At 41.9% G+C, this 26,656-nt stretch overlaps 1 protein-coding gene across 2 annotated transcripts in view; it reads left to right on the forward strand.

The window, feature by feature from the left end:
• Window positions 1-25,501, forward strand: part of LOC131899126 (P2R1A-PPP2R2A-interacting phosphatase regulator 1-like) — a 61,782-nt gene extending 36,281 nt beyond the window's left edge. For both annotated transcript variants that reach the window (XR_009376057.1, XM_059250512.1), the window contains one exon: window positions 25,383-25,501. The gene's annotated coding sequence lies outside the window, so the exon portion shown is untranslated. The remainder of the gene's footprint in view (window positions 1-25,382) is intronic.
• The last annotated feature ends 1,155 nt before the right edge of the window (window positions 25,502-26,656 follow it).

Below are 26,656 nucleotides of genomic sequence, written 5' to 3' on the forward strand. Positions count from 1 at the left end.
CATATCCCTGTAATCCCAGCGTTTGGGAGATGGAAGCAGGAAGATTAAGAATTCAAGATCATCGTGTAAGACCATATTGTAAGTTTAAGGTCAATCTGGGCTATATGAGCACAGGATGAGCTTGCTCTCCTGATCTTCCTACATCTAGTTCCCAAGTATTGGCAATCTAGGAATGCACCACCATGCTTGACTAGTAATCATAAATTCCATTTATTAATACAGTGAGTTTTCTTATTTAATCTCAGTGAGTCATTCAAATAAATATAGATTGCTATCCATTTATAAAGTTGTGAGTAAGATAAGAACTGAATTGAATACATATTTTAGGCTTAAACATTATGCTTTGAAATATTTGAGAGCTAGGCTGAGATATATTCCCTGCTCCTGTTTTACACTTTTTACTAGTATGTATTAAATTACATAAAATAATGGGTTAATAATGTTTAAGTCTAAAATATGTATTCAATTAAGTTCTTATCTTGCATCACACAGCAAGTTTGAGGCTAGCCTGGGCTATGTGAGACTGTCTAAAAAAAGCAACAAAACCAACCAGAAATGAAAACAAAAGGAACGCTAGACCAAACACCACCACCTAAACTCCGGTGGATTCTAGAAAGGTTATCTTTCAGCTACAGTTGGAAATCTTATAAAAAGCCAGCTGTCAGCCCAGTTCCCTTGTCAGATAACTCTCACGATTAGCAATCCCCTACCTTGAGAACTGAGGATCGGTTTAGGTCTGGAGTTTTAGCTGGGTGGCTTGTTTCATTGGCTCCTTAGAACTGAGGTAAATCAAGTAAGCTATTAAAAGCACATGAGTTAAGATTCTAATCTGCATTAATCTTTGTCCCTGCTCCTTGAATTATTAGTACTCCCACAACAGGATATATTTAATCTCATCGCCTAAATGAAAAATTTTAATTCACCTCGAAGCAACTATATATAAATGAATGATGAAAATGCATCTATGACATTGGATATCTATGGGGAGAAACTAATTATGATTCCCCTCGAGTGTTTTAAATTACTTTAAAATCTGAAAAGTTGTGCTTGAAAATTCTATTATATAGATAAATTTTGTTGTCAGATAGCCGAAATTGTGCATTTAGAAAAGACCAGGAAGCCATATGAATGCCCCCAAAATACAGCTTATTTCCTTGACAGCCTATGATTTAAAACAAAGCCAGATGGTAGTGCAGATCTGTAAGCTCAGCCCTAAGGAGGCTGAGGCAGGAGACTCTTTAAGATCAAAGGTAGCTTGCCCTACACAGTGAGTCCAGGACACCCTAGACCACATAGTGAGATTCTGTCTCAGACAAAGTAAACTGAATTGATTTTCAAAAGCCTGCAATATGTAAGAGATTCATGGTCTATCACATAGGAATCTTGGAAATGTGCTCAACATTTAATAATAGGAGACTTAATGACCATGGTCTCTCAGAAATAAAGCATTAAGTGAATGATGTTATTAGGCGGATCCTTAATGAATTGACCAATAGCTACTTCTATGCAATTTGGAAATCTCTGTGGCTTTACTGATATTAAAGGAAACTAGCAACAAAGATCACATAAGCCTTTTGAGGGGAAAGACCAGCCTGTATCTTTTTGAGACGAGGTCTCAATAGGTATATAGCCCTGGCTAACCTAAAACTTGCTTTGTAGACCAGGCTGACCTTGAACTCATAGAGATCCACCTGCTTCTTCTGCTTCCTGTGTGCTTGGATTAAAAGCATGCATCTTCACACCCAGCCCAGACTGTAGTCTTTACTTTTTATTTCATGTTTGTTTGTGTGTTGCCTGCATGTATGTGCATGCACTAAATGCATGCTTGGTGCCTAAGGAGGCCAGAAGGCTTTGCATTTCCTGGAACTGGAATTACACGTGGTTGTGAGCCGACCACGTAGGTGCTAGGAACTTAACCCAGGTCTTCTGCAAGAGAAGCAAGTGCTCTTAACCTCTGAGCCATCTCTTGCCTCCAGACTGTATTCTCTTTCTCCCTCCCTCCCTCCCTCCCTCCCTCTCTCTCTCTCTCTCTCTCTCTCTCTCTCTCTCTCTCTCTCTCTCATTTTTTTAATTCATTTTACATACCAACTACAGATCCCCCTCTCATTCCTCCTCCCGTTCCTCCCTGCCTGTCCCTCACTCAACCCACCCCTTATCCCCTCCTCCAACAGGGTAAGTTCTCCCATGGGAGGACAGCTTAGCCTGGTACATTCAGTTGAGGCAGGACCAAGCCCCTCCCCACTGCATCAGGGGTGAACAAGGTGTCTGACCATAGGTAATGGGATTCAGAAAGCCAGCTCATGTACCAGGGATAGATCCTGATCACACTGCCAGGGGTCCCTCAAACAGACCCAGCTTTACAACTGTCTCCCATATGCAGAAGGTCTAGTCTGGTCCCATGCAGGTTCCACAGCTGTCAGTTTAAAGTTCGTGAGTTCCTTTGAGCTTGGTTCAGTTGTCTCTGTAGATTTCCCCAAAACCTGGAGCTAGGGAAATTCCAAGGAACCCACAAGGAGGACTCCAGACTAGACTGCTAGCAATAGTGTAGAGGGTGCCTGAGCTGGCTTACCCTAGTAATCAGATCGATGAATACCCTAACTGTCGTCATAGAGCCTTTCTCCAGTAACTGATGGAAGCAGATGCAGAGATCCACAACCATGCACCAGGCTGAGCTCCAGGAGTCCAGTGGAAGAGTGAGAAGAGGGATTACATGAGCAAGGGGGGTCAGACTTTATTCTTAATGAATACAAGAGTCCTGAGTTTTGTAGCTCAAGTTCTGCCCCTGGTTCTGAGTGATTTTGAATAGGACACTTCAGCTGTCTGGACTTCAGGTGTTTGATCTGTAAAATAGAGTTGGACTGGACGTTTATAAGGTCCCTTCTGCCTCTTAATTTTTTATTGAGTCTGGAAAACTATCTTCCTCCATCTTCACTAGACTGACAGTAAAAGTTGTGGTAGCATGAAATTTTAGAACGCTTAAGAATATTTAAGAAATTAGACAGCTTTGTTGCAAATATTTTTATTCTTCTCGGCAACAAGAAACTAATTTTGTTCAGCCTCATCAATAGTCTCCTCTATTCCCTAAATTATGCATGATTTATGATGAAATACAGAAAGCTAATTTCCCCCTGGTTTCTTGTTTTGTGTGAAAAAATGATCCTCTCAGGCTCTCCTTATTAATAACAAGTTCCAATGGACAGAGCACTCACCATAACATTTTCTTTGTACTGTAACTACAGCTTGAGCAAAACAAAATAAGAGTTATGCTTGGTGTGTTTGTTCCAGAGAACCAAGAAAGACATGGCCCAAAGTGCCATTTGCTATAAAAATGCTGTCCTGCTATGCATTGGGAAGCACTTGTCTAGCACTAAAGAGGACGCTACCAGCAAATGAGCCTCTTCTTTTTCTTCAATAATTACTGTATGGCTAGAAGAAAAGCCCTCTAAGGTCAATTTAGCTTATTTCTTGGCATGGGCCTTTGCTTGGTAAGTCTCTATTAAACACAAATAAAAAAAAGGACACATTTGAAAGTTGCAAACAGCTGGCTTGTGACTGGGCTGAGGAAGGAAATACTTAAAAATGTCATTATCCAGCAGAGGAACCTAATTATACTTTCCTTTTCTAGTCTTGCTTTTCTGTAAGGAAGGGTTTAGTTTGCTTCCTTAACTAGACTTGTAGGAAGCTCCTCTGGGGTTTACATCAAGCCCTATTCTCGGGTTATCTTCCTGTAAGGGTGAGAGCTTGGGAAAGGAAAGGACTAGGGGCAGCATGTCAAAGACAGTTCAAACTAAACCGCCCTTCAGCTTGCTTTGGAATCCATTCCCACGCCGTGTTATTACCAGAGATTTTTTTTTCAAATGTTAATAAAATTTGAAACTATTGGGAATATGGGGAAAGTGGCATTCAAATTCACTATGTTGGATTCCTAATGGTCTTTCTGGTGGAAGTTTGATATTGCTCAAAACTATTCAAGCAGTGATTTTTTTTACACTTTCTCTTCCTCCTTCTCCATCCCCCTCCCTCTCCATGCTCCATTCCTCCTCCTCTCCATCTCTATGCTTCTTCTGCTGGTGCTGACAAGAAAACCCAGGGATTCTCACACACTGGGAAGGTGTTCTAAGCACTGCACACTATTTCCACTCTTCATTCTCCAATACAGCAAATCTAGATTTTCTTAGGGAAAAATATGAGGCTGAGGCTCAGGACGTAGCTCAGTTGGCAGAGTATTTGCCTGGCATACAAAAGTCTTGAGTTCAATCACCAGGGCTATATAAACAGCGTGCAGTGGTGCATCCCTCTAATTCTAGTGCTTGGAAGGTGATATAAGAGAATCAGAAATTCAAGGTTGTCCTTGGCTATGTGTCGAGTTCGAGGCCATCCTGGGATACATGAGAAGCTGTCTCAAAAAACAAAAATATAGTAAGTTTAAAAAGCATATTCGTTATAATTTTTTTCTTTTTTGTTTGTTTTTTCAAGACAGGGTTTCTCTGTGTAGCCCTGGCTGTCCTGGAACTAGCTCTGTAGATCAGGCTGGCCTCGAACTCACAGAGATCCATCTGCCTCTGCCTCTTGAGTGCTGGGATTAAAGGCATGGGCCACCAAGTCCAGCCCATTACAATATTATTATTTGTAAATGCGAAATAAATGAAAGATTATTGCCTTCAAGGTAAGATGTTGGATCTCTGTTGTACAATGTATTGGACTGTTAAAAGAAAAGTTGGTGGTTGGAGGTTACCCAGCAGCATTCCTTCCCACCAATCTGCTTGTGGGTTCACTAAAAACAGTGCCTCCCGGAGATCTCTTAGCTGGCTGTGATGGCACAGGTAGCAGTTGGGAGGTAGGAAGGTTAGGAGTTCAAGATTATCCTTGCTACACAGCAAGTTTGAGGCCAGGTTGGGGTTTCTGATCCCCAGCAAAAAATGCAAAAAACCTCAAACAAACCAAAATTAAACTAAACAAGAAACAAGTGGTGTGCTGGAGCAGCTGAAAATCTATATTCAAATAATGGTGGTTGGCCATGAAAACCAATCGAGTCTTGATACAAATGACAACATGGATGGCTCTTGAAACAGTCTATTAAGTAAAATAAATCAGACATAAAGGTCAAATGCTATATAATTTTACTTATATTAAATAATTCAAATAAACAGATTAATAATAGTAGAAAGATTAGATTAGAGTTTATCAGTGGCTGGAAAGGGGATACAGGAAGTTACTCTCAATGAATATAGTTTCTGTTTGGGGATAACAAAAAGGATTGAGAAATAGACAGTACTGGTGGTCATACAATGTTGTAAATGTAATTAGCATCATATTTAAAATGGTTAGTAAGTTTTAGGTTAAAAAACAACAACAAAATGAGAACTGGTGTCTAACACTGAGATCAATTAGTTTAGCATTTCTCTAGGTATTTTATAAAATGTGAATAAGTCAGTATTCTGGCAAATTAAGAAGAGGTCACCTAGGAAGAGTCCAGGGACAAGTCAGTTCAGCCAGCTCAGTTAAAACTGCTTCTGTTTTTTCAACAGAATGGAAAATGAGTTTAGTATACCGCAGAGGTGGCAGCTGGGCAGTAATAGGGTACTGCCTGCAGCCTCCACTCCCTTCTATGTCATTGCGAAAGCCCGAGAAAGGGGATGTGGTATGGAGCATGTTCGAACTGTAACTATGTCCTTGTTTCTGAGCACCCATTTTGTGGCATTGGTGCTATGTAGACTACCCTTTGGGAAATGCTGGGCTACATAAATTGCAGCATCATCATTTTGTAGAAACTTCCACACATTCTAAGAATGACGATGCCATCTGTATCACTTGATGTGGAAAGAAGTTTTGACATGGCAAGAGGTTTGTGACTACAATGTTACAAAACACTGTGATTAACAGAGTCTTGTTTTTTTTTAAGTATATGGATATTCTCTATTTGGCTATATTGTATACAGACAGACTGTATACGAATATATTTTGTGGATGGGGAGATGCCCTTTCTTGAACTCCCACAGATAGACTTTCAGACCTCCAGCCATCTGTAGATCTTTCTATAAATCTGTTCTCTTTTGGGTTTACGGTCCCCGCCATTTTTCTTGTGTGTGTGTGTGTGTGTGTGTGTGTGTGTGTGTGTGTGTGTGTGTGAGAGAGAGAGAGAGAGAGAGAGAGAGAGAGAGAGAGAGAGAGAGAGAGAGAGAGAGTGTTCAGGTGCCACAGTGGCCCCATAGTGGGTGTCAGAGCTGAAGCTACATCGTCGTGAGTTATCTGACATGGACGCTAAGAACCAAACTCCTGTCTTCTGCAAGGTCGCCATGTGCTCTTAAGCACTGAGCTGTCTCTCCAGCTCCTGTCATTTTTCTTTGAGATGTCTTTTCTAGTAGCTACTTTATTCTTAATGTGTAGCACCCAGAAATTACCATAACACTTCATGCTCTTTGAAAGAAAGTACTATCCTTATTACTAAATAATTCCAGTTACATATAAAATTATATATATATGACAATTGGGTACCAATTGTCTTAATCAAATCTTGGAAACCATGTCTAATTTCGTACTGATTTCTGAATTGTACTTGGATTTTATAACTGCTACATATCTAGCCCCTTAAAGATTTAGTACAATCTAATTCAACATTTTCTTTATTACCTACTTGAGTATAACTATTCTGAATCCTACCCTATAAGTATTTGAAAGAAATTTATTTTATTCACCTTATTTTTTTCTAGAGACATAATCTTGGCATGTAGGCCATGGATCTAAACTCAGGATCCTCTCACCTCAGCTTCCATAGTACTGGGGTTAAAGGCATATTCCACCACGCCCATTATCCACTATCTTTTATTTCTAAAGGTGAATAACGTGTTCCAGATCCTAACATATCCCCAATTCAATTGCCTACATTTATTAAAGTGTTATTAGAACTTTGTTTTTGAGACAGAGCCTCACTGGGCAGTTTTGGCTGATTTGGTGATCCACACGCCTCTGCTTTCAAAGTGCTAGAATTAAAGGAGTGCACTCCCATGCCTGGCCCTGGGTTATTCAAACTGTTTACCTAACACTGGAAGAAAAGGAGCTTCCAGACTGATGAGGAAGGCAAGGGCCTTCTTGCAGCTTAGCCGTAGAATTTGGAGTACCTTTTGCCACACGCCGCTTTCTTCTATTTGCTCCAGTCATTTCTATCAGTTATTGTTGTTGTTTGTTTTTGACTTTCGATTCCCATGAGAGCTCAGTTAGATAAAGTCAAGGTTCATAAAGACAGGCTGTCTTTGCCCTCGACATGTACTCCCTAAGATGGCACTGTCAGGGTTCACAGTACTCTGAATTGTTATTTCTTGTCCTTGACTTATCTAACCCAGTTACATGTTAGTCTTTTCAGCTTAATGAAGACTTTGTTTTCGATTTCTGTTATCAGTCCTCCCATACAGTAGCTACTTTTTCCCTCAAAAGCCTGATTGAACTATGACACCTTGCTCTAAACAGCACGCAACTTAGTTCCTTCTACAGAACCTATATTGCCTGTGTGCTGCGGTTTTCCAGAGAGTAGCTGCTGCTCTGCAGTTGTCGTATCGTATACGGTGCAGGGGCACAGCATATACAGAATGCTTAGTACATAAGGCTTCCTTAAAGGAAATAAGGTTAAAACTTCAACTTTTTAAGGATTTCCCACCATGCATAGTAGCACATGTTTGCAAACCCTGATGCCTGGGAGGTGGAGGCAGGAGCATCAGGAGTTCAAAGTCAGCTTTGGCTACATAGTGAGTTTGAGGCCAGCCTGGACTACAAGAGATGCTGCCTCAAACAACACAACAAAACAGCTGCACCAACTTTAAGCTTACAATCAAGATTCATACCATTTCCATCGCTGCATAAAGCATCCTTTGGGGTTTATCCTCCTTGGTTGCCCTCCACTGGCTTTAAGCAACCCCACTTACTTACCTCATTTTTATCATGTAGAATCTGATATATATAATCGTAAAGTGTGCAATTTTGTATCTGGTTATTTTTACTTGGAATAGTATCTTTGGAATCCACCTGTGTTGTTTCCTGTATCGGTTGCTCATTATTTTCTATTACTGAATCTATGTAAGGTACAACAGGTCTCTTCATTCACTTCAGAGCTATTACTAGTTAAGCTGCTGTGAACATTTGTGTTTAAGCCTTTATATGAATTAATCTTACTTAAAAACCACACTTATTTTTGTACATATGCCCAGGTATGAGGGGCAGGGCATTTCTGTGCCATGGCGTGTGTGGGGAAGTCAGAGGACAACTTGCAGAAGTCATTTCCTTTTTTCCCCTGTGTGGTCCCAGGAATTGAATTCCAGTCAGACATGAGAGCAAGTGCCTTTCCTTAGTGAGCCAGCATGCCAGCCCATGCACATATCTTTTACCTTCTCTTGAGTAAAAATATAGCAGAATGGTTGTAGTGAGTCTTTCTCTGTCCTACCAGCCAGCTCCCAAATGACACAGACTTTTTGTTAATTATGAAAGGTTGGCTTATACCTTAGTCTTGTTTCTAACTAGTTCTTATAACTTAATTAACCCATTTCTATTAATTTAATTTCTACCTGGTGGCTTTGTTATCTCATCTCTGTAGTGCCCATCCTGCTCGCTCTGCATCTCCTGATATCTCCCCTTCTTCCCAGCATCCTCTTTGCCTGGAAAACCTGACTAGCTACTGACCATTCAGCTTTTTATTAAACCAATCAGAGTGACATATCTTTACACAGTGTAATCAAATATCTTACAACAAATGGTTATATTATATGATGAATGTATGTTTAACCTTATAAGGAATAGGCAGTCTATTACAAATAGTTATAGTATATGATGAATGTACATTTAACCTTACAAAGAATAGGCAGTCTATTTTTTCCAATGTGAATTCACCATTCTATTTCCCACCGACAGTGAATGTTCTTTAATATAGTTCCTATGTAAATAATTAAACAGCAGATTTTATTTTGGGTTTTAGTTGACTTGTTTTGATGTTGTTTTATTTTGTTTGGGTATTTTAGTGACAGTCTTCATATATATCCACAGCTTGCCTGCAATTACAGACCTGCCTCAAATTCCAGAGCAATCTTGCCTTTGCCGCCTGACTTAGAATCACAAGCATGATCTCACTATACAGTGTTTTTGTTTTGAGGTTTACATTTTAAAAGATGTTGTGTCTAATGTTACTTGAGATAAGAAAGTTATCAATGATGGCAGCAAAACATGTTTCAATGTTTATTTTATCAGAATTGTTAATTCAATTATATTTTTTGTCAAATAATTTAACTTGCATGTGTTGGGTTTTAGTATTTGGTTAAACACAATTATCCATCGCTGCTCAAAATGACTGGCTAAAGGGCTTTTGAAGTTTATTTGGTTTGGTTTGGGGTTTTGGTTTTATAAGACACAGTCTCACTAGTATCTCAGGCAGGCCTCAAATTGTTGATTCTGCTGCCTCAGCCTTCCAGGATTAGGAAGACAGGCATGTGCCATACCCACACCTTGTTGTATTTTTTGTTTTTGTTTTTGTTTTACACAGATTTTACTATATAGGCTAGGCTGGCTCATATATCACAAATGCTGACATTACAGATATATGCCACCATTGCTGGTGAGGGCATACTTCTACAATGAAAATCCAAGCTGTGGACTGTAGGGCATACTTGTAATTCTAGCACTTGGGAGGCTGAGACAGGGGGATTGTAAACTTAAGACTAGTCTGCTACATGAAACCCTATCTCAAAACAAAAATGAAATTCAAGGTAGATCAGACCCAATTAAAGAGGAGTTGTATCTTGTTTAAGTCCCAGTAACACATTCAACATGCACATGGCTTTCTGAACTCTAACTTACTGACAGGAAAAGAATCTGACCTCATAGATTATTGCCAGTATCCTGTTGGTCATCTGGAAAGCTACCAAGCATGGCATTACTCTTTGGATCTCAGTGACAAGAAAGAAATGAAAACACAAAGCTAAATAAAACAGTAGACGTACTTGCTCTGTTTTTACCATAGCGAAGATCTAAGGGTTTACATAGAGCACATGTTACCAAGTGACAAGCCCCTTCTAATCCTGATTTACAAATAGAAATGATAGCATAAGTGCCAGGATTGGCTGAGTCTCGTCTGGGACCTCCCAAATGTTGAGTAGGACGAAGAAGCCATTTGTGCTCTAGATAGTGTAATCATGCTCTCACCTGGCTGTTAGCAAAAAGAATCTTGGTATATCCTTCCTTAGTAGATCAGTCTTTGGGGAATTTGATCATAAACAGTCTTTTTTTTTTTTTTTCTGCCGTGATATAGGGTCTAGATAACACATAACATCTGGGGCTGTTAGGCAATGCCTCCTCTGTACCAGAGATTAACCCCTTCTACTCTTCGCTTTTCTATTTCAATGAGAAGCTTTTGTTTAGTCTCCGGTTTCCTCTGAGAAATTTAAAAATATGTACTCTATGCAAAGGATAACTTTCCTTTATAAACTGAGTGTTGAAGGACTGCACTGAAAGTCACATTCCAGGCTTCTTGCATTACAGTGAGCTTTGGTTGTAAGCCTTTAATGGACTCCGGGGCGACTGCTGGTAGCCTATAGACTGCCAGTGGGTGGCTCTGGAATTCTCATTATGCAATAACAAATGGAACCAGAGAAAGATGTACCTCTAGTTCAGAGTCTTTGCTTTAGTATGGCAAGTTCTAGTGTTAATGCATGAATGAAAATGACTTTTGTTGGATGTAGTAGCCATGCTTGTAATCCCAGCACTTGGGGGAGAGGGTAGAAACAGGAAGATCAGGAGTTCAGGGCTGGTCTTAGCTGCATAGGTACTCATGTTGTCTTAAAAAATAAAGCAACTCTTACAAAAATGCTGGTGTGGTGATGCACACCTTTAATCTCAGCATTTCAGGAAGCAGAGGCAGGCAGATCTCTGTGAGTTCAAGGCCAGTCAGGGCTAAATGGTGAACTCCTATCTCAAAAAACAAATTCGAGAGATAGAGACAGGAACATTAGGAGTTCAAGGACAGCTTCGGCAATATAGAGAATTCAAGGTCAGCTTGGACTACATGAAACCTATCAATAAACAAACAACCCCCCTCCCAAAGAAAGTTTTTTGTTAAGCTATCACGCTGATTTCTCAGGAAATTGAAGAGCAGTACATATGCTTTGTGAGACTCAACAGGTAAACAGGGCCTCATTCCTGCCTCTCTCTTCTGACATGTTATTGTCGGTTAATTCTTCTTGAATAGAGACAAAGGAGCCCGACAGTTTATCTCCAGCTCCTCCCTCCCTTACTCTTTGTTATTTCTTCCCTTCCAGCCACTCACCATCCTCCTCAACTAGTTTTTACCCTGATCTGGCTTCTTCCCAAAGGAGCCAACGCTCCAGCAGCACATTGCCTTCCTTCTTCTAATCAAAACTGCCATCCTAACAAGGCTGACATCAATTTGAACATTCCAATTAGGCTATTCACAGGACAATTAAAATGACCAATAAATGGAACTCTGTGGGGAGGCATGTGTGTTCTGAAGCCATGTTCTGGCTCAGCTCTCAGTCACGGAGGGAGTCAGTGGTGGCTGTCATTACGACTCTCTGTCATCTCCCTTCCCCACCCCCCGCCCTGGAAAGCCTCCCCCAAGCTTGGAAATGGGGCAGACACTGCCTTCTCTCCTAGGTCCCCATTACTGTTTCTATTTATTTGCTGGAAACAGTGGCAGAGGAAGGAGAAAGACAACCCCGGTTTCTTCCTAAGAAAATGGGAACAATGCAATGATGTTACCTATTTTGTGGGGTTATTGTAAAGAGGGATTCATCTTCTGTGTATAAAACAGTAGGCTGTCCGAGAAATAATAAGCATGCAATTTAGGAAGCATTTGTGATTTACAAAGTGGTATCTGAAAGGAAGAAAACAGACAGCTGCTAAGTATCTCTCCTAGTGTCCCTTCCTAGACCTTTATGGCTTATAATACTAGGTTTTCATTCATGTGAGTGTTGGGACATTCTCCTTAAAATAAATTACAGTAGGGAATTGAAATCATTAGATACTGGGTATCAGGTCACATGTAAATATGTTAGAGATGGTGATAAATGTAAGGAAAATCATTATTTGTGTCCTTCTTACAAAATAAGCTCATTATGGGTATTGCTCAGTGATACAGACTTGCCTAACATAGACAAGGTCCTTTCTTGAGTCCCAGCATCCCCCCAAAAAAACACACACACTATAATAAGGTGAAATTTCACAATGATCCTAATAGGCACTGTATTTACTATTGTAAATTATAAAAAATTACTTCTGCAAATTACTAGTTGCCTGTCTGCACTTTTATCCCTGTCTCTATTCCCATTCGGTTTTGTTTGCTTTTGTTACTATAGTTATTGTATGTTTGTTCTGTTTGTTTTGAGACAGGGTCTCATACTCCATTCCAAACTTGTTTGGAATTCTATGTAGAGCTGGCCTCAAACTTATGTCAGTCCCCTCCCTGTGCATGTGGAAGTCAGAAGCTGGTATCAGGTGTCACGGTTAATTGCTCTCAACTTAACTTTTTTAGACAGGGACTCTTAATAAATAGGAAAGCTCATTAATTTCACTAAGCTGGCTGGACAATAGGCTCCAGGAATCCACCTGTCTCTGCACAGAACCCCCAAAAGTGGGGCTACGGGTGTCTGTCACCGTGCCCAGCTTTTTACATGAGTGCTGGGGATCCAAACTTAGGTCGTCATGCTTGTAGAGTAAGAGCTTTTCCCACTGAAACATCTGCCAGCCCCTATCCTTTTGATTGTTTGCCTCTCTTTGCTACAACGTAAGCCCCCTCCAGTAGCAATATTTTCTTGTTTTGTTCCAAGAAGTGAACAAAATCCCTAAAATACTATGTGACCTGTAGGAAGTGATCAATAATTATCTGGCACCCAGCTGACTGAATGACTGTGGCTTTCACAGTCCTTTATGATTTGGTTCCTCTCTGTTTTCCAGCTCCACCCTTTGCCATCTTCTCCTCTGTGCGTCACTCAATTTAACATTTTCCCACGTGCAACACTTATATACCCATCTCTGTGTTTACTCTTAATCTTCCCTCTGCCCTGTAAATAATCAGGGATATTTGCAGATTTTCAGTTATGAGAATGTGCTTCACAGCCTGAGCTTGTATAAGTGAAAAAATGTGAAATAGCCAAGGCACCCATCTGTAATTTATAATTGAAAGAAATCATGGTAGGGTCAGGGATGAGCTCAGTGGACAGAGTGCTTGCCTAGTACGCACTGGGTTCAGTTATCAAGAAATAAACTGGGCATGGTACATGCCTATGATCCCAGCACTTGGGAAGAGAGGCAGGGAGATCAAAAGTTTAAGGTTATCCTCATATATAGAGAGTTCCAGGCCATCCTTGGCTATATGAGACCCCCCGACTAAAAACAAGGAAGGAAAGAGGCAAGAAGGAGGTAGTGATAGCTTTCACTCATTTTGGCAATGTCTATCAAAACTGCAAATCCACAGGGCTGGGGTTACAGTTCCATGACAAGAGTGCTTGACTAGCATGTGTGAGGCCCGGAGTTTAGCCTCCAGCATCACACACACACACACACACACACACACACACACACACACACACACACACGTGAGGGGGGATGGGGAGGAAGGGAGAGAGGAAGAGAGAAGAAAAATGATGTGTGGCTCACACCTATCATCCTAGTGCTTGGAAAACTGAGCCAGAAGAATTGCCATGAATTTGAGTCTAGCCTGAGGTACATAGTGAATTCCAAGAAAGCCTGGGCTACAAGTGAAATATTGTCTGGATAACATCAATGCCACAAATACACATTGCTTTTTGTAGTGTTTTCAGAACTCCACAGCCCACTCATATGCTCACCCATGTGCCAAACGAGTATGTGTTGGAGAGTTGCTGCAGTAGCTTAGTTGCTTCTGTTAGGCATGAGAAGGACAGGACTCATGATTATGTAGAGATATAGGATTTGCTGTAGAAGACCATGTAGCTAACATTAATTTGACTTGTTACATGTCAGGCACTGTGACATAAACCTTAATATGTTTTTCCTCATCTAATTCTCATAAAACCAGGTGAAGAAGTTACTATAATAATCTATGTTTTTGCACAAGAGGAACTGGACTCAGTCAGAGAAGTTAATTTTCTTAATTTGGGCCAGACAATAAATAGCAAGGCTTCAGTATTCTAAAATGTATATAAACTTTGCATACATGATCCAGTTTTGTAAATATATATATGTGTGTGTGTGTGTGTGTGTGTGTGTGTGTGTGTGTGTGTGTGTATGTGAAAACATAAGATGTTGACAGTTGGATGATGTCATTGTGATTTTGTTATTTTCTTCTACTTTACTTATCTGCTTATTATTTTTCTGAGATGGGATCTTACCACATGGCCCACACTGACCTTCAACTCTCAACCCTCCCTGCATACCTCACTAGTGCTGAGGCTGCTAAGGAGCACCACCATGCCTGGTGTGCCTTCTGGGTTTGCAGCAAACATAGGAAGGGGAAGTGAAACCAGGAGGCAGCTGAGACACTTGTGTAAGTGTAAAGATTGCTAAACACGAAGAGTCTGGTGGTAAGATGGCAATATGGAACAATGACACATAAGAATTGCTCTTAAGTAAAGAGGGGGAAAATTAATGAGGAGGAAAAGCTAGCCTAAAGGGAAGGGAGATAGATTCTGGGGTTGAGTGAGGGGAGGGCAAGGGAACCCAGTGCCAAAGGCATAAGTGGAAGGGGTCAACCTGAGCAGGAAGTATTGGCTTCAGGGAAGCTGGGGGTGGGAAGGTGAAAGGCATGACTGAGTGGGCCGAGAAGTGGGGATGGCAGGTGAAGGAGGATCTAATATGTGAGTATCGCCCGATGACCTATGTCTATTCATTAAAATCCAAAGCTAGGTGCTGGACAGAGGGGTCCGAGGCAAGAGGCAGGTAGGGGATATGAGGAACTGGAAAGGATTTGGAACAATCACTGAGAGAAACATGATATCAATATATAAAAGGACTGCCTCATAGCCCTTGGGGCCCAGGGGGGCTGGCTGGCCCGGCTTTGTAGTGGAGCCAACTTTCTGACCTTCTCCAGCAATAGCAGGGCTGCCTGGGAGAGGGTGAGGGAGAGAATGTGCACTGTGCTAGGGTTTTCACAAGGCTGGGGGTCGGCAGAGCAGGTGCTGCCAAAGGTCGCTGGGAGAAGGGGCTTGAGTAGATCAACACAGGCAGAGCTGAAATGGCTAGCCATGGAACGGAATCGGAAGGAGCCGAAGGGAAGCCAGGGGGTTACTAATGGCTTCTGGGAAAAGAGAGGGGAAGAAGGGCAGAGTGCTAGCTGTGAGGGCCAAAGAGCAGGGGAGACAGAGAGAGGGAGAGAGAAAGAGAGAAAGAGAGAGGAGGGGGAGAAAGGGAGAGAGAGAGGAGAGAAAAGCCTAGCAATAGGAAGCTGAAGAAAGGCAGAGTGCTAGCTGTAAAGGTCAAAGATCAGGAGAGAGCGACAGAGACAGACACAGAGCAGGGGGAGGGGAAGAGAAAAGACCAGCAATAGGAGGCTAAGGTCACAGACGTGTCTTTGCGTTGGAGATGTTGAAGCAGTTCACTATGGGACTCTGGAAGTAAGTGTGAAGAAGCAGCTACAATGTGACGGAAGAGCATGGACAGAATTCAGCCAGCACTTACCCGAGCGACAATAATTTAGGATCATCTGTCAGAATTACACACATTCCCTTCCGTTCAGCAACGCTGCCTTAAGGAGCTTTGTCTTACCCATATGCGTGCTTTTGTGCAGGAGGATTGTGAGAGAGTAGACACTGCGGTGTTGCCTGTGAGTGTGTCTCGTGAGAAACACCCTGAAGCCCAATCAGAGCGAGTTAAGTTAGAGTCCATAAAGTGGAAGGCTGTATGGTGGTATAAGAGGATGCATTTCATGTGCTAATGTGAAATAATCATTGTATAGTAAATGGGAGGAGGGAGGCCCAGCAGAGTGTCAAGAGTGTGCAGTGCACTTGACATTATTATAGGCATAACATAGTTCTAGAAGGAGACGCAAACATGGATATTGGTTTCTCCAAAGACAGCTGTTGGCAAGTGAACTGCAGCTGGGAACTTTTGCTTGGGGGCAAAGGTAAGACAGGACCTCCTCTACGCACATACTCTTTAAAAAAAAAAGTCAGGCTTATACTATGTAGCCCTGGCTAGCCCGGGACTCACTATATAGAGAAGACTGGCCTCACACTCAGAGATCTGCCTGCATCTGCCTCTTGAGTGCTGGAGTTAGAGCACTGTCGTTCCTGGCTCTTCTTGTGAAGTTTAAAAACTTACGTGTGTGTGTGTGTGTGTGTGTGTGTGTGTGTGTGTGTGTGTGTGTGAAGCATGCACATTTTCAAGCGTACACCATGGTATACATGTGGAAGTTGGAGGACAACCTGTGGGAGTTGGTTTTCTTCTTCCGTTACATGGATCCTGAAGATCAAACTCAGGTCATCCGGCTCGGGAGCACGCATTTTGATTCACGGAGCCACTGCATAACCCTTCCTTTCCTCTCTTTCTCCTACCTTTTGTGTTTTGAGCCATGTGAATATATTACTTGGTGAGAAAGTAATTTAAAATATATGAATTTAATCTCTCAACCTCAGTTTTCGGTATGTATGTAATTTGTATCTACTTTATAGATATAAATCATTAGAATAAAAGTACAACAAAAACTTCCAATAGAATTTTGCTTCACACCAGTCAGTTTGCCAGGATATTTGGTCGGGGTATAGATGAAATGAAACTGACCATGTGTTGAAGTTAAGTGATGAATATATGGGGATTTATTTTCATTTGAAATATAAAATTGCTTTTTTTTTTGAGACAAAATATCACTCTGTAGCCCAGACTGGGACTCCAAGTTGCCTGCCAAGTGCTTGGGCAGCAGGTATGACCTGCCATGCGCTACTAAAATTGCCATCTTTGCGGAGAGACAGAGTCTCACTACATAGTCCTAGCAGACCTGGAACTTACTGAGATCTGCTACCCCTATCTCCCAAGTGTGAGAAAACAGTGAAAGAGGGCCAGCAAAATGATTCAGCAGCTAAGGATGCCTGGTGCTAAGCCTGTGAATCTGAGTTCTGCCCCAGAACTCACATGGTAGAAGAGAATCTACTCCCCAAAGTTGTCCTTTGGTCTCCATAAGTGCACCATGGCACCTTCATGTACATACACACACACACACACACACACACACACACACACACACACACACACACACACACACAAAACCTAAAAAAAAGAAAAGAAAAAACAGTTCCTATCAGGCTCTGGCTAAGAACATTCAGGTACTTTCTCATCCTGGATCTTGTATCCATAATTGAATGGAAATTCCCATTCCCCATTGACTTCTGAAACAGCATCATTACCTCGCTGATTTCCCTTTATTATGGGGCCTGGTACTGTTCTCAGGATTTTTCCTACTAATGACAATCTCTCCCTGTCCTGTTGGGTGTTAATTGGCTACTACCTTATTCTTATTGCTTGCAAAGCTCATCTTGTTCTTGAAAAATCACTTCATTAGATTTTTTGTTTTAATGACCACTTGACATTCTCTTTCTACCCTAGTTTATTATTAGCTACTCTAACTAATTTGTAGCCATTCCTTTAACTTGGTTACTTATACTTATCAATCCAGGGGTTGATGTCTCTTAGACATTCAGTTACACAACACAGCAAAGGTCAGAGGTGAGCACACTCGTGTTCAACCTTTCAACCTCAAGTTGTTTGCTTATGTCTGCTCTTCTTACATTACCTAAGAGGCCATAGTGGCCTCATCCTGGCTGCTGACACCTACTAATCTTGGCCTTGGTGTCTGTCCTCAGGAGGTTTTCTTCTGCTACAGGCTCAAGTGTCTTCCCTATATCCAAATCTGTCAGCCATCTCTGCATGCATGTCTCACCAGCACCCAAAAGCTTCACAAGGTTTCCTAACTGTAACGGTTTCAATCTGGAGTGCCCCCCCCACAAGGCTCATATTTTGAATGCTTGTTTCCCAGCTGGTGGCACTATTTTGGGAGGAGGCTGTGGACATTTCAGGAGGTGGCATCAACTAGCAAAAATAGGTCAGTAGGGGTGGGCCCTTAAAGGTGATAGCCTGGTCCTTGGTCCCTGGCTCACGATGATGAGAAGAACCTCTGCATCATGCTCCTCCCCTCACACATGGTACAGATCCAGCTTGCTTTCCTCACTGTGCCTGATACAAATCCTGTCTTACATTGCTTCTCTCGGGAACTCGCTTACTGAGAAGCAAAACCGACTAGTGCTCTCCAACTGAACCTCCTCTCTTATTTGGTGAGTTCTTCTCGTTTTTGTTTTGTTTTGTTTTGAGACAGGGTCCTACTGTGCAGCCCAGTCTCTCCTTGAACTTTCAGAGATCCTCATTGCCTCTGCCTCCTGTGTGCTGGGATGACAGGTGTGTGCCACAATGCCCAGCCCAAGCCCCTCTTTGTATCCTCTGTAAAGAGCTGCCATGACACCTTTCCCCAGAAGTCTGAGGTCAGCACCCATCCTCAAGCTCTCACATAGGCCTTTATCACATGGTATGTACTTGCCTTTATATGTTCCCTCCTGCCCTGGACCGCCACTTCAAGATACACACTATATCATGTTCTTGCTCGAATATCTAACACCCAGTACACCAAACACATGATTAACAGCTCAAAATTAAATCTATACATATGTGTGTAGATACACACACACACACATATGTAAAAACTATATGTGTGTGTCTACACATATATGTAAAACTATATATGTGTGTGTCTACACACATATGTATGTAAAAACTATATATGTGTGTGTCTACACACATATGTATGTAAAAACTATGTATGTTTCTTTTAGGTACTGAGGATCAAACACAGGGCCTCATACATGCCACATAAATGCTCTGTGACTCAGCCACACCCGAAGTCCCCAAAGTTATATATATATATAGTTTATTATGTGTATATGTCAGAAGTGTTATGTGCACAAGAGTGCAGGTCCCAGAGATATCAGATCCCTGAAGCTGGATTTATAGGCAGTTGTGAGCTACCCAGTGTAGATGCTGGGAACCAAATTCAGGTCCCCTGCAAGAGCAATACATACTCTTAACTGCTGAGCCATCACTCCAGCCCCCTAAGTTATATATTTAAAATATCAATTTGAAATACGTTGGATTTATAGAAAATTGGATACATAGCTAAAAGAAGCGAGGCTGTAATCCCAGCACTCAGGAAGTGAGGCAGGAGAATATCAAGTTTGAGGCTATGGAACTGGACCAATGGCTCAGCAGTTAAGAGCACTGGCTGCTCTTCCAGAGGACCCAGGTTCAATTCCCAGCACCCACATGGCAGCTCAAAATTGTCTGTAACTCCAGTTTCAGGGGATCTGACACCCTCACACCAATGCAAATAAAATTAAATAAATTATTAAAAACATTTGAGGCTATTCTGAACAACATAGCAGTGACATATCTCAAAAACAATAAAGAAAGAAAAGTAAAAAGGAAAGAAATATAACGTTGATATACAACTCATACTTCATATTCAAATTTTAGTTGTCCAGTGGCCTATATCACTGCTTTTTATCATCCATGATCTGGTCTAAAATCACATATTATATTTACTTGTCATGATTCTTTTCTTAACGCTCCTTAAACCTGGAATGATGCTCAACATGATATTGCCATTTTGGATGAGTCTAGTCAACTTCTTTTGTAGACTGTCCTTCAGTTTGCAGGTGTCCTGTATGTCCTCCTCAGGAGAGTCAGCTTATGCACATTTGGCAGGAATGACACACTACAAGGCTGTTGATATTGACTTTGATTCCTTGCTCAAAATTATGCCTTCTAGACCGAAGAAGCAGAGTCTCTTCCAGAACATGGGACTTGCATTTTCTCATCTAGGCTCTAAGCCAGCAAGCGACAGCAACCACACACACACACACACACACACACACACACACACACACACACAGACACCCGTCTCTGGTCCTCTTTGAGTTGGGCTTACAGACCTTTGCAGGGATGGCCAGCTTGTTATGTGGGCGTTGGGATCTAAACTCTGAGCCTCACGATTACACAGCAGGTGGTATCAATTGCTGGGACAGCTCTCTAGCCCCTGTTCTTGCTATTTTCTATCAAATTTGAAAGCAGAGAAGGAAATGGAAGACACTCTTGCCTTTCCTTTTCTGTGTTTGAAGAATATATGCTGACTGTGGAGGCACATGTCTATAATCTTAGTGCTTGAGATGTGGAAACAGGAGAATCTAGAGCAGTCTGGGCTACATAGTGAAAAATAAAATTAAAGCAAACTATGTGGTTTTTTTAATGTGAGATGGTGTTCAGTATCATATCTAAGCATCTCTGCCACTCTAAGCACTCACATTAGATCAAGGCACAATTTTCATGTGTACTTATGGGTAGAAGAGGAAAAGACACCATAACAACAGGGAAGGCAGAGGAAGCATGTGGTGGGGATTATGTTCTTTCCTGAAGTTGCTGTAACATAGCACTATAAACAACAGATATTGTTTCGTATTGTCAGAAGCTAGAATATCAACATGTTGGCAGGGCTATACTCTAGATTTTAATGGAGCATCCTCTTCCAGCTGCAGGTAGCTCCAGATGTTCATTCGCCAGAAGCTGCACAACTCCAATCTGTAGCTACATTTTCATGTGACCTTCATCCCTTCTCTGTTTGTATCATCACATGGTGCTCTGTACACCACCACCACCACCACCACCACCACCACCACCACCACCACCACCGTGTGTGTGTGTGTGTGTGTGTGTGTGTGTGTGTGTGTGTGTGTGTGTCCAAACTTACCTTGCTATACACAGGCCAGATATCAGATAAGGACCCACCCTAATGACCTTTTCTTGCTTTCTCATACTGTCTTTCTCTGTAGCACTGGCAACTGGACCCAAGCCCTGGTGTATGCCAAACAAGCTCTCTACCATTGACATATATCCCCAGTTCTTTGTTTTTATTTTAAGAGAGAGTCTCATTACATTGTCTAGGCTGGCTTCAAACTCTATATATCTGAGGAAGCCACTAATCTTGTGATCCTCCTGCCTCAGCCTCTCAAGTACTTGGGTGTGCAAGCATGCACTACCACACCCAGCTTGAAATAGTAATTTTACAGTGGAAAGTCACTCCATCAGCCAATTTTCCCACAGGACTTCAACCTGTTTTTTAGGGGAAATCTTATTCAGTGCACAACAGGAATTGTATCTGAAATCCAACCCATTTGAGAACACAAAGCACAGCTTTGTTCTCTATAATACTTACCCCAGTGTAGCAGAAAACTCTATATAGTACTTAGTCTAGTATAGCAGACTTTTCTCTTCCTCATTCCAGTTTTGGTGGGCTTTCCAGTAGGTAAGGAGGAAAACAAGATAGTCAGAATATGCCTGGTGTCCTTGAAATAGACTTAGGACATACATTTCAAATGACAATACCAGCTGTTTGCATACCTATTACGTAGAGGGCAATCATAGAGAACATTCACAGTCTGCAGAGGTTTCACCCCTGTATTCTTATAACTCTAAGAATTCCTTTAGAATATAAATAAATGTCACCTTTTGACATATGGGGAGCATGAGTCCCAGAGAGGCAGACTCACTTCCTGTAGGTTACACAGCTACTTACAGTGAGCTTCATGCAAAAGAAGAGTCATGTCTGAAGGTTATCAGATGTAGTAGAGTCATTCGCTTATTCAGCCAAGAGTATGTGCCACGACTGGTTACAGAGTGGATGACTGAAACCTCATCTACACCTCTTACCTTCATTTCCGGATCCATTTCTCTTGCCATTGTAGCTCATGATTAACCCCAGGCTGAAGTATGGTACCAAGGCAGAGACTGGGGTATTGATGTAACTGGGTCCATTTCAGATTCTCATGTTCTATTTGATAACCTCCACCATAATAGTCTGGAGATGATTCTTGTGCCTGTTGAGCTTGGCAAGAAGCCATTGTTGTCAAGATATTGGAAATCCCCTGGCTTATGGTTTTACTTAAGTCATATAAATTTGTCTAAAATTATGTTTGGACAAAAGGCAGGCTTTATCACATGAACATTTTTGCTGTGACAGTGCATTAAGGAAGCAAAAAATTAAGTCTGTTGGTGGAGATATGAATCAGAGATAGCTTGCCTAGGATGCCTTGGGTTCAATTCCTAGAACAGCAAAAATTCAATATTAAAATAAAAGAATTCAGTATGTTCCTTTCTGAATGTCTGAGGTAGAGCATTGGCATCTGTGTTAGCTCCTTTTCTATTGCTGTGATAAAACACTAATGACCAAGGCAACTTATAGAAGGAAGAGTTCATTTGGGCTTCCAGTCCTACAGGAATAGAGTTCATCACTATCATGGTGAGGAAGCATGGTGGCAAGTAGGCAGGGAGACTGGAGCAGCATGCTAAGAGCTCACATCTTAAACAGCAAGCAGGAAGCAGGGAGCAAACTGAGAATGAGTGGTGTAAGTTTTTAAACTCTCAAAGCCTGCCTCCAGTGACACACTCCCTCCCGCAAGGTCACACCTCCTAAGTCTTCCCAAACAGTGCCACCAATTGCGGACTAAGCATTCAAACTCCCGTGAATGAATATGAGAGTATGGGAGACATTTCATTCCAACTACTACAGCATCCCCTCCTGCATGTTCCAGGTCTCCATCAGCAACACTAGAGGGTCCAGTGCATTTAGCCTTGCCAACAAGGCCACATTAACAAGCATCTAGGTAACTGGAAGACAAAGAACAGAAGCTTCCAGAGCAATGAGTGATGTAACATTCAGAAAAAAAACAATGAGCAGAGCAAGAAGGAGGGTAACAGGTGTGAGCGACTATTTGGTGCTAAACACTTTGTCAATCCTATAAGGGCAGGAGTTACCCCATTTAACATATAAGCAAACTGAGGGGCAGAGAATTTTAAACCAGAGCTTCTTGTTCTTTTACCATGTGGGACCCTTTTTTATCTGAAAAATGTTCACAGGAACCTAGGTATAAAAAATAAGTATACAAATTCAACATTTACCAATAATAAATCATAAAGAGTTTTAAACAATTCCTTGGTAAATATATCATTTTACCATTTATTAAAGAATAAGGCAAATTTGCATACTGATAAGATGGATGCCTTTGTTTATTTTTACATAAAGAATTAAATCTTGCCTCAATATTTAATATGTTAAGGCATAGAGCATCTTCAGTGTAATAGATATTTTGACTTTATAATCATCAGTCCTGAGAGAACAGCTTCCCACAAATACATAGAGCAAAGTGACAGATGAATGCTTAGGGCCATTTCAGAAGTTGTGAAAAATTCTATCCCAGGGCCAACAAGATGACTCAGTGGATCAAAGCACTTGCCACGCAAGCATGGCAACCTGAGTCCAATCCCCAGAATCTACACAGAGGTGGAAGGAGAGGACTAACTCCATAAAGCAGTCCTCTGACCTCCACAGATGCACCATAGCATACATACACATAACCCACAAATTCACATCACATGGACACGAACACACACACATTTTCAAAACCTTTTAATCTTTAAAAGTCAAAATCCCAAGTCGAAATTCATTTAACTTTTCAAAATATATAGCTCAAGTCAGTAACTCAAACAGCACTTTTTATTATTGTTTATTTAATATTTGTGTGTGTGTGTGTGTGTGTGTGTGTGAGAGAGAGAGAGAGAGAGAGAGAGAGAGAGAGAGAGAGAGAGAGAGAGAGGAGAGAGGAGAGAGAGAGAGCAGATGCCCACAGAAGTCACAATTGCACTGGATTCCCTGGAGCTGGAGTTATAGTCAGTTGTGAGCTACCTAACTGGGTTCTGGGAACTGAACTCTGGTCCTCTGAAAGAGCAACAAGCACTCTTAGCCGGGGAACCGTTTCTCCAGTCCCTCAAACAGCAATTTAAAAAAAAAATCAAGCATTCTGACATGATACAATCCAAAAATGCATGAATATGATGCTTATATGCTGAAGTATGATGCTATAAATATATTTAAAGGCTTTCTCACAATTAAACAATTATGCCCAGCCAGGTATGGTGGCACACGCCTTTAATCCCAGCATGCAGGAGGCAGGGGCAGGCAGATCTCTGTGAGTTCAAAGCTAGCCTGGTCTACAGAGTGAGATCCAGAAGAGCCATGGCAACATAGACTCTACCTCAACAAAGCAAAACAAAACAACTATTTTTCTGTAGCAGGAGAAAGTTTTGTATATAGTAAGTGTACAACAGTCCATAGCATATACACACACACACACTCATTTGCATATAAACTAAGGTGTTTCAGGCAGCAGTCACTGGTACAGCCCGGCAAGATAGCACGTGTAGTACATGTACGCCCTTTGTACACACAGAAACAGGCTTCAGGGGACGTGCTGAGGCAGCAGAGGCAACCGCTGCCAGACAACTCAAGTTCATTGTCGGTTTGGTTTTAAGCTTCTTTTTCTTTTGAGCCAGGGTCTCATGCAAGGCTGGCCTCGAACTTACCATGTAGTCAAAGACGACTTTGAACTTCTGATTCTCCTGCTTTTACCTCCCTACTGCTGGGATTGCTGGCCAGCGCCACCTGTGCCTTGTTTTCTGCCATGCTGGGGATCAAAGCCAGGGCTTTGTGCATGGTAGGCAAGCGCTCTACCAGTGGAGCCGCATCCTTAGCCCCCGTTTTGAATTTTGACAGTTGTATGTTTAGAAACGCTTAACTGTTGCCGAATTTTCCTCCAGGACTCATGTTGAGGGAAGACTAACATTTTAAGGGATTGTGGTTTAGACAACTTGTCCAAGATCATATGCTAGTAAATGGCAGAATTACTCAGGTTACCCGTAACCTAAAATAAGAATATGAATTAGATAACATTCACCAGCTTCTGGGTTACATGAGCTACATAAAGGTGCTGATGGTGTTTCAGGGAGGTACATGCAGTGTAGAAGATCAAGATGGGTCTCTGTAAGGTCGGGTGTGTCTGGGATCTGAAAGCTTGTGACAGATATTCCCATTTCCAATTCTTAGCCTGCACAGCACATGCGCCTGTTCCCATGAAAGGCTCAGACTCTGTCTATCCCCTCTTCTACAGCACTAGAGGAAGTAACGTAGGGCCATTTTGGACTTCTGGCTTCTACTCCGGCTGCCCCCTCTGAGGCTAGCTGAACTGCTATTCCTCCCAGGGCTTTACTTGGGGAGGCGGTCTCTCATGCATCTCTACCTCCAGAGCACAGCTGCCTCTGAGCCCAGGGGACCTCTAGGCGAATTGCGTGGTAACCTGGCGCCTGTCATCTGAGAACCATGGCCTGGCCTCACAGCCTCCTGGTCTCCCTGTCTTCTTCCTACTTTATTCTTCTTTTCACATTGAAGTTGTTGAAAGACCTTAACCCATCTCTGTGTTCTTTTCATGCAGGGAGAAGAGTTGTCTTAATCAGATACAGAACCTTCCCAGTCTGTTCATGTCTCCAGCAACGAATAGCTCCAATGGAAACAACCGATCCGTAGCTTACAATAAAAGAAGGGTTGCATGCATTCTCTGACTCCCCCTTTCCTCTGGTTCAGGGTTTTGTTTGTTTTTGTGGTGTTGGGGACTGAACACAAGGCCTCATGCACAACATACAAGCACTCTAGAACTGGCCCGCTTTCGTTTCTGTGGCTGTGATAAGATACTCTGACAAGGGGCTGAAGAGGTGGTTAGTGCTGGTTGTGAACCCTTCCGGAGGACCTAGGTTAGATTCTCAGCACCCATATGGTAGCTTACAACCATCCATAACTCCAGTTCCAGGGATCCAGCATCCCTTTCTGACCTCCACAGGAGCAGGGAACAGACATACATGTAAGCAAATCACCCATACCATATATATATACCAAAAATACTCTGACCAAAGCAACTAAAGGAAGAAAAGGTTTAATCTACCTTATAATTCCAGGTTATAGTCCATTGAACTTTAGCTAGTCATATCACACCCACAATGGAGAGCACAGAGAAATGAATACATATACGTTCACGCATTTCAAGATTCCCTGCCCAGGGAGTGGTACCACCTATGGTGGTCTGAGTCTTCCCAAATCAATGAATTGAATTAAGACAACCCCCAACAGACATGGCCACAGGCCAACCAAGATTCCTTTTCCAGATGATTCTAAGCTAACGATCACACCTCTCGTCAACTCAACACACAAATACATTACTTTTAAGCCATAGCCTTCCACTCCTTGTCCCCAGAGTCTCTTTCTCACAGTATAAAATACAGTCCAACATTAAAAGTCCCAAGTCTCTTTAAAAGCCACAAGTCTCTTAACTTGTGAGCTCCTATAAAATAAAAAAATAAGCTATAGACTTCCAACATATAATAGCACAGAGCAATCATTCTTGTTTTAAAAATGAAAAGCTGGAGCAATGCAAGGAATGATCAGATCAAAACAAAACTATAATTCAGCAAGGAAAATACCAAATCTTGTATGTCCAATGTCCAGCATCTGGGGCTCATAATGTAATCTTGTTACCAAAGGGCTTGGGTAGTCTCATCCCTCTGTATATACATCTGCCGTGCACACAAGCTTCTCTCTTGGACTTAGCCCAGTTCCACCGGACACCTTCTACTACCCTTAGTGAACATCCTATGACCCGACTGTATCATCTCCAGTACCCTGAGTTCTTTTTTTTTTTTTTGGGGGGGGGTTTTT

This window comes from Peromyscus eremicus, chromosome X (assembly GCF_949786415.1).
Source record: "Peromyscus eremicus chromosome X, PerEre_H2_v1, whole genome shotgun sequence".
NCBI lineage: Eukaryota > Metazoa > Chordata > Mammalia > Rodentia > Cricetidae > Peromyscus > Peromyscus eremicus.